Raw genomic sequence first — 12,965 nt, 5'->3', positions numbered from 1 at the left:
ATAGCGGGGGCAGCAGATTAAGGGTTAATAAGTGTAAGGTTAGGGGTGTTTAGACTTGGGGTTCATGTTAGGTGCAGACTTAGAGAGTGTTTCCCCATAGGAAACAATGGGGCTGCGCTAGGAGCTGAACGCTGCTTTTTTCCAGCCAGCTCAGCCCCATTGTTTTCCATTGTTTGCACAAGCACGTTTTTCCAGCTTACCGCTACCGTAAGCAACGCTGGTATTGAGGGTTGAAGTGGAGCTAAATTATGCTCAACGCTCCCTTTTCTAAGGCTAACGCAGCCACTCAGACAACTCTAAATACCAACGTTGTCTTAAGGGTGCACTGGGAAAAAAAGCAGCGTTAGCTAGGCGGGTCTTTTCCGACAAAACTCAAAATCTAGGCGGTATTCTCTCTCCGGATCATTTTAAGAAAATATTTGGGTGTAATGTCCCTTTAAAAATAAAGACGCCATTGCACAATAACATATGTGAGAAGTTCAGACAAATACAAGCTCAAGGTTTATTTACTAATAATGAATAAACGTGTATTTTAAAATTTATAAACATATTATCCAAGTTCCGTCCATTATAACTAGAAATTATGCATTTCTGAAATATAGCGTGGGAAACATATCTTGCAACACGAGATTTGCATCTTTAAAAATTCCAGTCTAATGCCACGCACTAGCACAAAATCGATGTGCATTGTAAATACATTTAATAGAGCAATGTCAATACTTCACAATAATTAACGAAATGTATTTAATAAACAATAAATACATACAATGTTTACTTTTTATTAATAAAAAATAATTTGTATTAAATAACCTGATCGATATTAAACAATTTACTAATGTGACTGGATTATATTTAATAAAAATCAAATAGAGATCAAATGTAAAATGAATAATTAACGGATCACGTATATTAAATATGCGTCACACATATCCGCATAACAGTCCAATGAATTACAAATAAGTCTACATGAAAAATGTAGTAACAGCACCGCCAGGAGGTATGTGTATGGAAGTTACTAAGATATGAAACATTAAGTAACAGCCAATCAGAGTTCATCACACAAACATAACTTGAGTCAGTATGGTCTCACAGACATGATAACAAAGTTTCAATATTTTATCCAATCAGATGTACAGATACCATGTCCCATGGTGCATCTCATGTTTACTTCACCATATAAAAGTTCATTACATGTTGCCATTTTTGTCAGTTCTCTTATGCATGCTGGTATTTTAATATATTATATTTATATATTATATTTATAAGAATAAAAGCTAGCTGGCATGATGTCTCCCAGGTTCACCAAGCCGGAGAGTGCAGCACTGGTCAACGCTGTCAAAGACTTCTATCCGCAGCTCTTTGGGAACAAGAAGATGTCGATGAAGCAGAGCATTAAGAAGGCCCTCTGGGGGTCTATCACCAATGATGTTAATTTGGTGTGTGGCATCCAGAGGACCACGGATCAAATCATGTGGAGGTTCGGGGATATGAGGTTGCGTCTAAGTAAGAAAGTTGACCTCATAAGGGAGTGGTAAGAGGCTAGAGCCTGTCGGAGGGATGGAAAGAAAGTTCCACCCCCACGGAAACTGTACCTGCTAACTTATGAGGTGACTTTATGCAACCTCCTCAATCTCCGGGTCCCCAGCAGATTTAGATCCTCTCGCTCCTCGCCTTCTTCTTCTTCCCTCCCAGCTGCTGGATCTGAAAGTCCTGACCCGGAGGGGAGAGAGAGAGAGAGAGAGAGAGAGAGAGAGAGAGAGAGAGAGAGACTGGTATCACAGCAAGGGTAGTTGGTTTCAGAATCAAGGTGAGCATACAACGGTATCACAGCAAGGATACTTGGTTTTAGAATCAAGGTGAGCATACACCAGTATCACAGCAAGGGTACTTGGTTTCAGAAACAAGGTGAGCATACACCGGTATCACAGCAAGGGTACTTGGTTTCAGAATCAAGGTGAGCATACTCCGGTATCACAGCAAGGGTACTTGGTTTCAGAATCAAGGTGAGCATACTCCAGTATCACAGCAAGGGTAATTGGATTCAGAATCATGGTGAGCATACACCAGTATCACAGCAGAGGTGCTTGGTCTCAGCAGCAAGGTAAGCATACACAGGTATCACAGCAGAGGTGGTTGGTCTCAGTAGCAAAGTAAGCATACACAGGTATCAGATCAGAGGTGTTTTGTCTTAGCAGTAAGGTAAGCATACACAGGTATCACAGCAGAGATGCTTGGTTTCACGAACAAGGTAAGCATACACAGGTATCACAGCAGGGTTGTTTGTTTTCAGAAGCAAGGTAAGCATACACATGTATCACAGCAGAGATACTTGTCTTCAGAAGCGAGGTAAGCATACACAGGTATTACAGCAGGCAAGCCAAGTCTCAGGAGCAGGAGCCAGATAAATATGTTCTGTATAGGCAATAACTCAGCAGGGAGTGAAGGGGTGATTGCACTTTTATAAAGACTCCAACACCTGATTCCTCCAGGTGGGAGCTCCTGTAATCAACAGGATGACTGTTTAATTCCTAGGAAAATTCGGCCACGCACGCCTAGGGAGTTGCAGCATAACAGTTTCAAACTGATCTCAGCATCTCTCCACATGGGAAGCAAGGGGTCCTCCAGGCAGGGTTCCTGACACCCCAATGTCTACTGCTTGACCTTGTTCGTATAAACCGTCTTCTTTGAAATTTAAAGGATTGAAGCAACCTGACGATCACTGTATCTTTTCCTCACTCAAAACTTTTGAGAAACTTATAACAAAATATTCTAAATAATCAATATAATCAATAGAATGTAAAATACATATATATATACCTATATATTTATATATTTAGGTATAATGATATATAGCTATATATAGAAATATGTATTTACAATAAAAAAGTGCATTATCCTGTAAGTGAAGAATATTTCAATGTTTAATATGTACTGTACATATACAGTAAAACACATAAATACTTTCATAGGTACACACACACATATATATATATGTTGTGCCAAGAATAGTAAAACACACTGTTTCCAATTGAATGTTCTCGATTGGACACTGAATATCATGTGACTTTGCTACTACTAAACGGACCTGATAGGAGACTGCTACAAAGAAAACGGCTCGACAGGGAACTACACCATCACGTTGCGCTTTATAATCAAAAATATTTTCTAATAAAAGTATGAATTGATGCATGCATTTTGTCAACTTATGTTTTATTTTTAGGTTTTATAATTTAGGTCTATTTTAACTTAAATATTTTTATCGAGTGTAATCCCAGCCTCCACCTATGAGGTAATGGGAAGCATCATTGATTGTATATTTAAAGACCGCCTGCGTTGCGGAAAGGTATGCTTGGTTTGTTAAGCACTTTTTCAATTTGTAAATGCTCTTGAGAAAAATGGCTGGGTCTGTTGAAACCCGTTGGACAAAATAAAAATGTTTTTAGTCAAGAAAGCAGGTGAAGTTCTATTCTTTTCTTTGCACATACAAGGAGCTGGTTATCCTGAAAACATGCTGTGAGTATCTACATGTTATTGCATGGTTTCTTGATACAGTTTCTCAGCACAATATTTTAATTGGAACTAGGAGCAAACTTCTCCTGACGAGTGGAACACATTCAAGTAAACAGACGAAGATCCATAGTGAACCAGCGCCTCCTTCTTGGCACAACATTTTGATCTTACAGGTTTCAGGAGAGACTGTGGGAAGGCTGCAGTTCCAACATCGAAGGGGAGTATCAATCCGTATTATTATATATTTGTTTGCCTCTAACACACACATGTAAGTATATACTGTGTGTGTATATACTGTATATATTTTTATATACTTTTACATGTATTTATGTTGTGTTTAATGTAACTTTTTTTCTCCTACCCTTTACTCAAGCTCTGAAGCCACGCTAACCCGACGCACAATCACGATTGCGCCCGATCAAATGCATTTACTTTAGACTCTTCAACTGCGCACAAATGGCAGAGAAAAACACGATATCACTTGCAAGCTATAGTTAGTGCACCAATCGTAATCTAGCCCACAATGACACCTAGATTACGAGTTTTGCGTTAGAGGCTGTGCAGTGCTATTGAGCAGTTTTCCCTCACCACTTACTTACATACAGCACTGGTATTACAGGTTTTTATAAACCCATCGTTAAAAGACTAGAAGTGAGCATTGAGCAAAATTTTGCTCATTACCGCACTCCAATACCAGCGCTGCTTAAATCAGCGGTGAGCTGGTGTAACATGCTCGTGCACGATTTCCCCACAGGAATCAACGGGGATAGCCGGCTGAAAAAATGTCAAACACCTGCAAAAAAGCAGCGTAAAACTCCTTAACGCAGCCCCATTGATTCCTATGGGGAAATAACATTTATATCTACATCTAACAACCTAACATGAACCCTGAGTCTAAACACCCCTAATCTTATACTTATTAACCATAATCTGCCACCCCCAACATCGCCGACACCTACATTATAATTATGAACCCCTAATCTGCCGCTCTGGACACCGCCGCCACCTACATTATACTTATGAACCCCTAATCTGCTGCCCCCAACATCGCTGACACCTATATTATATTTATTAACCCTTAATCTGCCGCCCCCAACATCGCCGCCACCTACCTACACATGTTATTAACCCCTAATCTGCCGCCCCCAACGTCGCAGCCACTATAATAAACATATTAACCCCTAAACCGCCGCACTCTTGCCTCGCAAACATTAGTTAAATATTATTAAGCCCTAATCTGCCAGCCCTAACATCACCGCCACCTACCTACATTTATTAACCCCTAAGCTGCCGTCCCCAACGTCGCCACCACTATATTAAAGTTATTAACCCCTAAACCTAAGTCTAACCCTGTCAGGACTCATGTTCATTTCTTTAAGTACTTCCCCTTTAAATCTTCTCTCTTACCTTGGAGACATCACTCTCTTACTTTCCCTTTAAATAGAGTACACACCCACTACCAGGTGCTTAGTATTGATTTGTGTTTGCTGAAACACTTGTCTGTTCCTGAGCTCTCCTAAAACAGTTTACAAATAACTTTACTATCAGATTTCCTAATAAATCTGTCAAGGTCTCTACAAGTTTACTTTTGCAGATTCTTCTACGTTTCCAGATGGATGCATTTATTTACTTACTCAAAGCAGAAGCCTAAACATTGATTTTCAGCCTTTTCAGCACTACAGATTGCTATACAGCAGCTCCTGTCAGCTAAGCTCAGCTGAATATCACATCCTCTCTTTCTAAGAAGCACTGCAGCTCCTCAACTACAAATACTAAGGTACTCTAGTACTATTTACATCTGCTAAGTCTGTATTTCTAGGAATTTCATCAATCATTTTGACTGTTTGATACTTTGCTCTGTTTATGTAATACTCTACTTATATCTGAAATCGGATCTTGGCCCCTCCCACTCCAGGACAAACCTGTTTGTTTTTACTTACTTTACTTCAAGTTCATTTCAACTTATGTCTGCTCATAGTTGTACTTACTCGCTGAAACAGTTACTATCACATATGCTTTGCAGTGATTACTTTCTATACAGCTCTCCTAAGGGGTTAATCAGAGAATCATACTTGAATTTAACTGAACTTTATTTAAATGCATATGCTATTATAAGACTCTCAATGATTGAGAACTCAAATATAAATAATATTCTAATCACTATACCATGATATTTACTTATTGTAGTATTTATCTAAGCAAATAGTGATACAACCTGTCATTTAAAGAGATACCGCTCCTAAACAAATCTGCAGTTGTATTCCTTTTAATCAAACCTCACAAACCCTAAACCTAACACCCCCTAACTTAAATATAATTTAAATAAATCTAAATAAATATTCCTATAATTAACTACATTATTCCTATTTAAAACTAAATACTTACCTGTAAAATAAACCATAAGCTAGCTACAATATATCTAATAGTTACATTGTAGCTAGAATAGTTATTAAATAGTTATTAACTATTTAATAACTACCTAGCTAAAATAAATACAAATTTACCTGTAAAATAAAACCTAACCTAAGTTACACTAACACCTAACACTACACTATAATTAAATAAATGACATAAATTAAAAACAATTAAATAAATTAAATTATCTAAAGTACAAAAACAAACACTAAATTACAGAAAATAATAAACAAATTACAGAAATTTAAACTAATTACACCTAATCAAATAGCCCTATTAAAATAAAAAAGTAGCCCCCCTCCAAAAAAAAACCCCTTGCCTAAACTACCAATAGCCCTTAAAATTGTCTTTTGCAGAGCATTGCCCCAAAGTAATCATCTTTACTTGGATGATCATTGCCCTTAAAAGGGCAGATAGCTCTTTTGCCGCCCAAACCCTAATCTAAAAAATTAAACCCACCCAATACACCCTTAAAAAACCTAACACTAACCCCCTGAAGATCGACCTACCGGGAGATGTCTTCATCCAAGCCGGACAAAGTGGTCCTCCAGATGGGCAGAAGTGTTCATCCAAGCCGGGCGAAGTGGTCCTCCAGACGGGCAGAAGTCTTCATCCAAGCCGGGCAGAAGTCTTCATCCAAGCCGGGCAGAAGTCTCCATCCAGACGGCATCTATCTTCATCCATCCGGTGCGGAGCAGGTCAATCTTCAAGACATCCGACGTGGAGCATCGTCTTCATCCGACGACTAACACATAATTAAGGTACCTTTAAGTGACGTCATCCAAGATGGCATCCCTTAGATTCCGATTGGCTGATAGAATTCTATCAGCCAATCAGAATTAAGGTAGGAAAAATCCTATTGGCTGATGCAATCAGCCAATAGGATTGAAGTTCAATCCTATTGGCTGATCCAATCAGCCATTAGGATTGAGCTCACATTCTATTGGCTGATATTGGTGTAATTAGTTTAAATATCTGTAATTTGTTTATTATTTTCTGTAATTTAGTGGGGGGTTTTGTACTTTAGATATTTTAATTTATTTAATTGTATTTAATGTAGGGAATTTATTTAATTATAGTGTAGTGTTAGGTGTAATTGTAACTTAGTTTAGGTTTTATTTTACAGGTACTTTTGTATTTATTTTAGCTAGGTAGTTATTAAATAGTTTATAACTATTTAATAACTATTCTACCGAGTTAAAATAAATACAAGCTTGCCTGTAAAATAAAAATAAACCCTAAGATAGCTACATTGTAACTATTAGTTATATTGTAGCTAGCTTAGGGTTTATTTTACAGGTAAGTATTTATTTTTAAATCGGAATAATTTAGTTAATGATAGGAATTTTTGGTTAGATTTCTTTTAATTATATTTAAGTTAGGGGGTGTTAGGGTTAGACTTAGATTTAGGGGTTAATAACTTTAATATAGTGGCGGCGACTTTGGGGCAGGCAGATTAGTGGTTGATAAATGTAGGTAGGTGGTGGTGATGTTAGGGACGGCAGATTAGGGGTTAATAATATTTAACTAGTGTTTGTGAGGCGTGAGTGAGGCGGTTTAGGGGTTAATATATTTATTATAGTGGCAGCGATGTCCAGTTTGGCAGATTAGGGGTTAAATTTTTTCTTTTAGTGTTTGCGATGGGGGAGGGCCTCGGTTTAGGGGTTAATATGTAGTTTATAGGTGTTAGTGTACTTTTTAGCACTTTAGTTAAAGGGACAGTCTAGTCCAAAAAAAACTTTCATGATTCAGATAGTGCATGTAATTTTAAACAATTTTCCAATTTACTTTTATCACCAATTTTTCTTTGTTCTCTTGGTATTCTTAGTTGAAAGCTTAACCTAGGAGGTTCATATGCTAATTTCTTAGACCTTGAAGGCCGTCTCTTAAGAATGCATTTTAACAGGTTTTTCACCACTAGAGGGTGTTAGTTCATGTTTTTCATATAGATAACACTGTGCTCGTGCACGTGAAGTTACCTGGGAGCCATCACTGATTGGCTAAACTGCAAGTCTGTCAAAAGAACTGAAATAAAAGGGCAGTCTGCAGAGGCTTAGATACAAGATAATCACAGAGGTAAAAAATATATAAATATAACTGTGTTGGTTATGCAAAGATAGGGAATGGGTAAACAAGGGATTATTTATCTTTTAAAATAACAATTCTGGTGTAAACTGTCCCTTTAAGAGTTTTATGCTATGGCGTTGTAGTGTAAAACTCTTAACTATTGACTTTAAAATGCGGTACCAGTCTTGACAGGAGAGGGTCTACCACTCACTTTTTGGCAGACAAGTGGATTTGCGGTATTGTCGTCTGGCCAAAAAAGTGAACAGAACACCTGTACCTGCAAGACTCATAATACCAGCGGGCATTAAAAAGCAGCGTTAGGACTGGCTAACGCTGCTTTTAAAGCCTAACGCAAAACTCTTAATCTAGCCGTGAGTCGATAAGTAAAGTTTGGCTAGACAGGCCTGTACCCATAACTACTCCTCCCCAATATCCTGATATCTATACTTTCTAAATATGATCAGCATAACTTCAAAAATACACATAATCTACAGATTATTATTATCATTTATTTGTATAGCGCCGCCAAATTCCGTAGCGCTGGGTACAATGATAGGGGTATACAATGACAAAGATTTGTGATAAAATACAAAACTAAAAAAATCTAGTACAGGAGGAAGGGGGCCCTGCTCCGGAGAGCTCACAATCTATAGGTTTAGGGTGCAGAGACATAAGGTTGGGGTAGCTTGTTACATCGGTTGTATTTGCAGCAGTGAGTCAGGCAGTTCATGTACATGTATTAGTTTGCAAGACGAGGGAAAGGGAAAGCTGAGTCTGAAGGTAGATTAACAATGTTTATTAGGAGCAGGCTTCCATGAGGCACAAGGTAAGCTCCTATCTAAAGCGTTTCGCACATGGGCACATGCGCTTCATCATGTATTAGTTTGGTTCGGATGCGGGATGGAGGAGAGATGGTAAGCCTCTCTGAATAGGTGGGTTTTCAAGGATCGTCTGAAGCTATACAAGGTTGGAGCGAAGTCTTGGAGGCGGGAGTGGGACGTAGAGATAACAGGAGTGTAGAGACATAGGTCAGAGGTTGATCGCTGGGGCCTGAGCGTTTGCAGAGTATTCCATCTCTCTAAGCTCCCATCTGTCTAAGTGACCATCTTTAAGTGACAGCGCTGAGAATTAGACAAGAATTGAACAAGATTTGAAGAAGATTTGAGGCAAGCAAAATATTTTAATTCAAAAAATCTTTTGCACTTAACATTCTGCTATGTTTTCAGGACTGCTTTTTCTTTTATCAGTCTCATGTCTATTCCACATGCAGGCTCAAATGCTCATACCTTACCCTTCTCCAAATGCAGTTTATATAAGCCCCTCTCTCCTTTCTTCACCATACCTTAGCTCTCACGAACTACTTTCTATTTTAAAATCTATGTCACTAAACTGCACTACCTCACAGAAATGCCTCCACTGCTATAAATCTCATTCTCACCTACTCTTACTTTCCATCTTGATGCTATTAGCATCAGGTGACATCTCTCCAAATCCTGGGCCCACCCTCATTCCCACCATTACCCAATCACGCACTCCATATAGAAACTTTAATAAAAGCAACACACAACCTCATTTCCATCCAATGCATCCCACACGCATACACTCCTTTCACCTGCGCACTATGGAACTCTTCCTCTGTCTGCAACAAACTTACAGCCATTCATGACCTGTTTATATCAAATGCTTTCACCCTTTTAGCAATTACAGAAACCTAGCTATCTCCTTCTGACACTGTTTCCATTGCTGCTCTCACACACGGCGGTCTTCACTTTAGCCATACCCCTAGGCCAGGTGAGAAACGTGGCTGTGGTGTTAGCATCCTGCTCTCCCCCTCCTGCACGTATCAATACCTACCTCCAATCCCATCTCTTTCCTTCTCCTCCTTTGAAGTCCACTGTATTCACCTGTTCTCCCCCCTCTCCCTCAAAGTGGCACTCATCTATCGCGCTCCTGGACCAACCTCCCAATTCTTTGACAACTTTGCTGCCTGGCTTCCTCACTTTCTCTCTTCAAATATACCAACCCTAATTATTGGGGACTTCAACATTCACATTGACAACCCATCTGCCCCTGCTGCCTTTAAACTTCTTTCACTCACATCCTCCTTCGGTCTCTCATAATCCACCCTATTCCCGACTCACCGTGATGGACACTCCATCGACCTGGTATTTTCCTACCTCTGCTCTATATCTGACACGACCTGTCGCCCTTTTCCCATTTCAGACCATCACCTGGTAACCTATAATATTAATGCAGCAGCTAAACCCACTTCTCCATCCCGCCCCCGCACCTGTAGAAATACACATGTTGTGGATCCGCTCCAATTTTCAAAAATCATTCAATATCTCCTCCCTCACACCTCCACTATAACCTGCCCTGATCTCGCTACAGCCCACTATAACAAAACTCTCTTCTCTGCATTAGACACACTTGCCCCTCCTCCATCTGCACAAAACACCACACCGTCAGTTACAGCCCTGGCATGCTCAGCAAACACGCTATTTGCAAAAATGCTCCCGTACTGCTGAGCGTGTCTGGAGGAAAACTCGCTCTGAACCCGATTTCATACACTATAAGTTTATTCTTCGTTCATACACTTCCGCCCTTCACTTAGCCAAGCAAACTTACTTCTCTTCTCTCATATCTACTCAAACCCTAAATGACTCTTCTCCACCTTTATGGGCTCCATGTACGAAGCAGCGAAAGCTGCTCCGGAGCCTTTGCGGGGCAGGTTCGCATATGCGAGCCTGCTTCCCGCAATGTAAGAAGCAGCGGTCATTAGACCGCTGCTTCCTACACCCTACGCCACCTCTTAGGTGGCGAAGCAGAATCACCGAGAGCTCGCTCGCTCTCGGTGATTGACAGCCCCTTCAGTCGCGTGATTGGTCGCGCGACTGAAGGGGCGGGCATTACACACTCCGCTGAGTGTGTAATGATACATACGGGCAAGCGGATCAATAGATCCGCTGCCCGTGTGTAGCGGAGGCGGGCGGACAGCTTTGCGAGTTAAGAAGCTGTCCGCCCGCCTCTTAGTACATGGAGCCCTAACTCTCTCCTCTACCCACCTGCTCCACCACCCCCACCTGTCTTTTTAGTTCTCAAGACCTAGCAGACTACTTTTTAAACAAAACATGTACTATCCGAAGCAACATCCCAACACCAACCTGCAATATTCCAACAACAGGCCCAATTACTCCCTCTGTATCTTCCCTCCAGCCACTGAGAATGAAGTTTCTTCCTTACTATCTTCCTCACGCCTCACTACCTGCCCACTGGACCCTATCCCTTCCCATCTAATACCCTCCCTATCTTCCACCCTCACTCCTGCTCTTACCCACATCTTCAAACTATCTCTCTCTACCAGCTCATTCCCATCTTCTTTCAAACACGCAAAAGTCACTCCCATACTCAAAAAACCCTCCCTTAACCCTAATTCTCCTGAAAGCTACCGCCCCATATCACTGCTTCCACTAACATCAAAACTCCTTGAAAAACTAGTTTACAATTGCCTAACCCACTTCCTGTCCGCCAACTCCTTGCTTGACCCACTGCAATCCGGATTCCACCCAAAACACTCAACTGAGACTGCCCTTACCAAGGTCACAAACTATCTTCTCTCTGCTAAAAATATTGGCCACTACTCTATACTCGAAAATGGTGGCTATAAGGAGCGCTGAGATAACCTAAAGTAGGGGTCTCTGCTAAGTAGAGTCAAGGAAAATCCCAAAGACTTCTAAGTGAGCCAACCTTAAATGATGTAAATATTTATTGTAACAAAAGTTTAAAATAAAAAATAATAAAAGACAATTATGTTAGGCATTGACTCTGATCCAATATTCGTACTCCTGAATAATGATCAAGCTTCTAAATGATATAATTACAGTGATAAAATATATAGTGCAAATTCTCACATGTGAAACAATCAATCAAAAAATGTATCGAAAATAAAATGTATCAAAAATAAAATTAGGTGTAAACCTACAAAAATCAAAAAATGTAATCTCCTTGTGAATAATATCTGTGGAAAATGTGAAAAAATGTGAAAAAAATGAAAAAAAGTTTTTCTTAGAATAATTCTTAAAAAATATATTTTTGAAAAAATGCAAAAAATAGTCTATATAATGTGTGAAATAAATAACAAAAAGTCTCTTGCTGTGAATATCCAAATTTCTTCCAAGTGATATGTGTCCACTTTATATCCTCTTTGGGATGTAATTATTGGTGTTTGTCCTAATGTTCTTAATGATCCTTTAATTGAAGTGCGATTTTATAACTTCTTCATTGTCCTAAATAAAACATAAAATACATAGTGCAATATTGTTGTAGAAAATATGGCTATAATTGGTAAAAAAAACTCACCGGATGGGGACCTGAGCCGTTTATACCAGTGTATTGTCTACGTGTTTCAATCCTACTGGATCTTTCTCAAGACTGGTGTGACTCTAATAGGTCCCTTGTCTTATATAGGCCGTTTGTCTCAAAAAAACGCCAAATGATTTTGCGCGCCAAAAGATGCGCTATTACCATTGGTCCATTTGGACCCGGAAATGTAAAGGCTGTTTTGCTGATCCGGATGTTTATAATATACTCTACCGGATATATGCTACTGTATTCATGCATTGCTATATGTGGTCCTCTGTCAGATCTCACGATCGGATCTCGGTTGTGCTTAAAAAATGAAACCGGAAGTGGCGTTCTGCGTGTGACGTCACTTCCCGGAGTTTCGTTTTCTTTGTGTATCAGCTAGAGGGAATGAAATCCCGACTTGACTACTGCAATAACCTAATCACTGGCCTTCCTCTTTCCCGCCTCTCCCCCCTTCAATCCATCCTAAATGCCTCTGCCAGGCTGATCCACCTTATCCGTCGATCTGTATCTGCTGCAACTCTCTGTGAGTCCCTTCATTGGCTCCCCATTCACAGCAGAATCAAATTCAAAATTCTCACCTTTACATACAAAACTCTCACCAACGC

Source organism: Bombina bombina, chromosome 5 (genome assembly GCF_027579735.1).
Source record: "Bombina bombina isolate aBomBom1 chromosome 5, aBomBom1.pri, whole genome shotgun sequence".
NCBI lineage: Eukaryota > Metazoa > Chordata > Amphibia > Anura > Bombinatoridae > Bombina > Bombina bombina.
Note: the sequence above shows the minus strand (reverse complement) of the source record.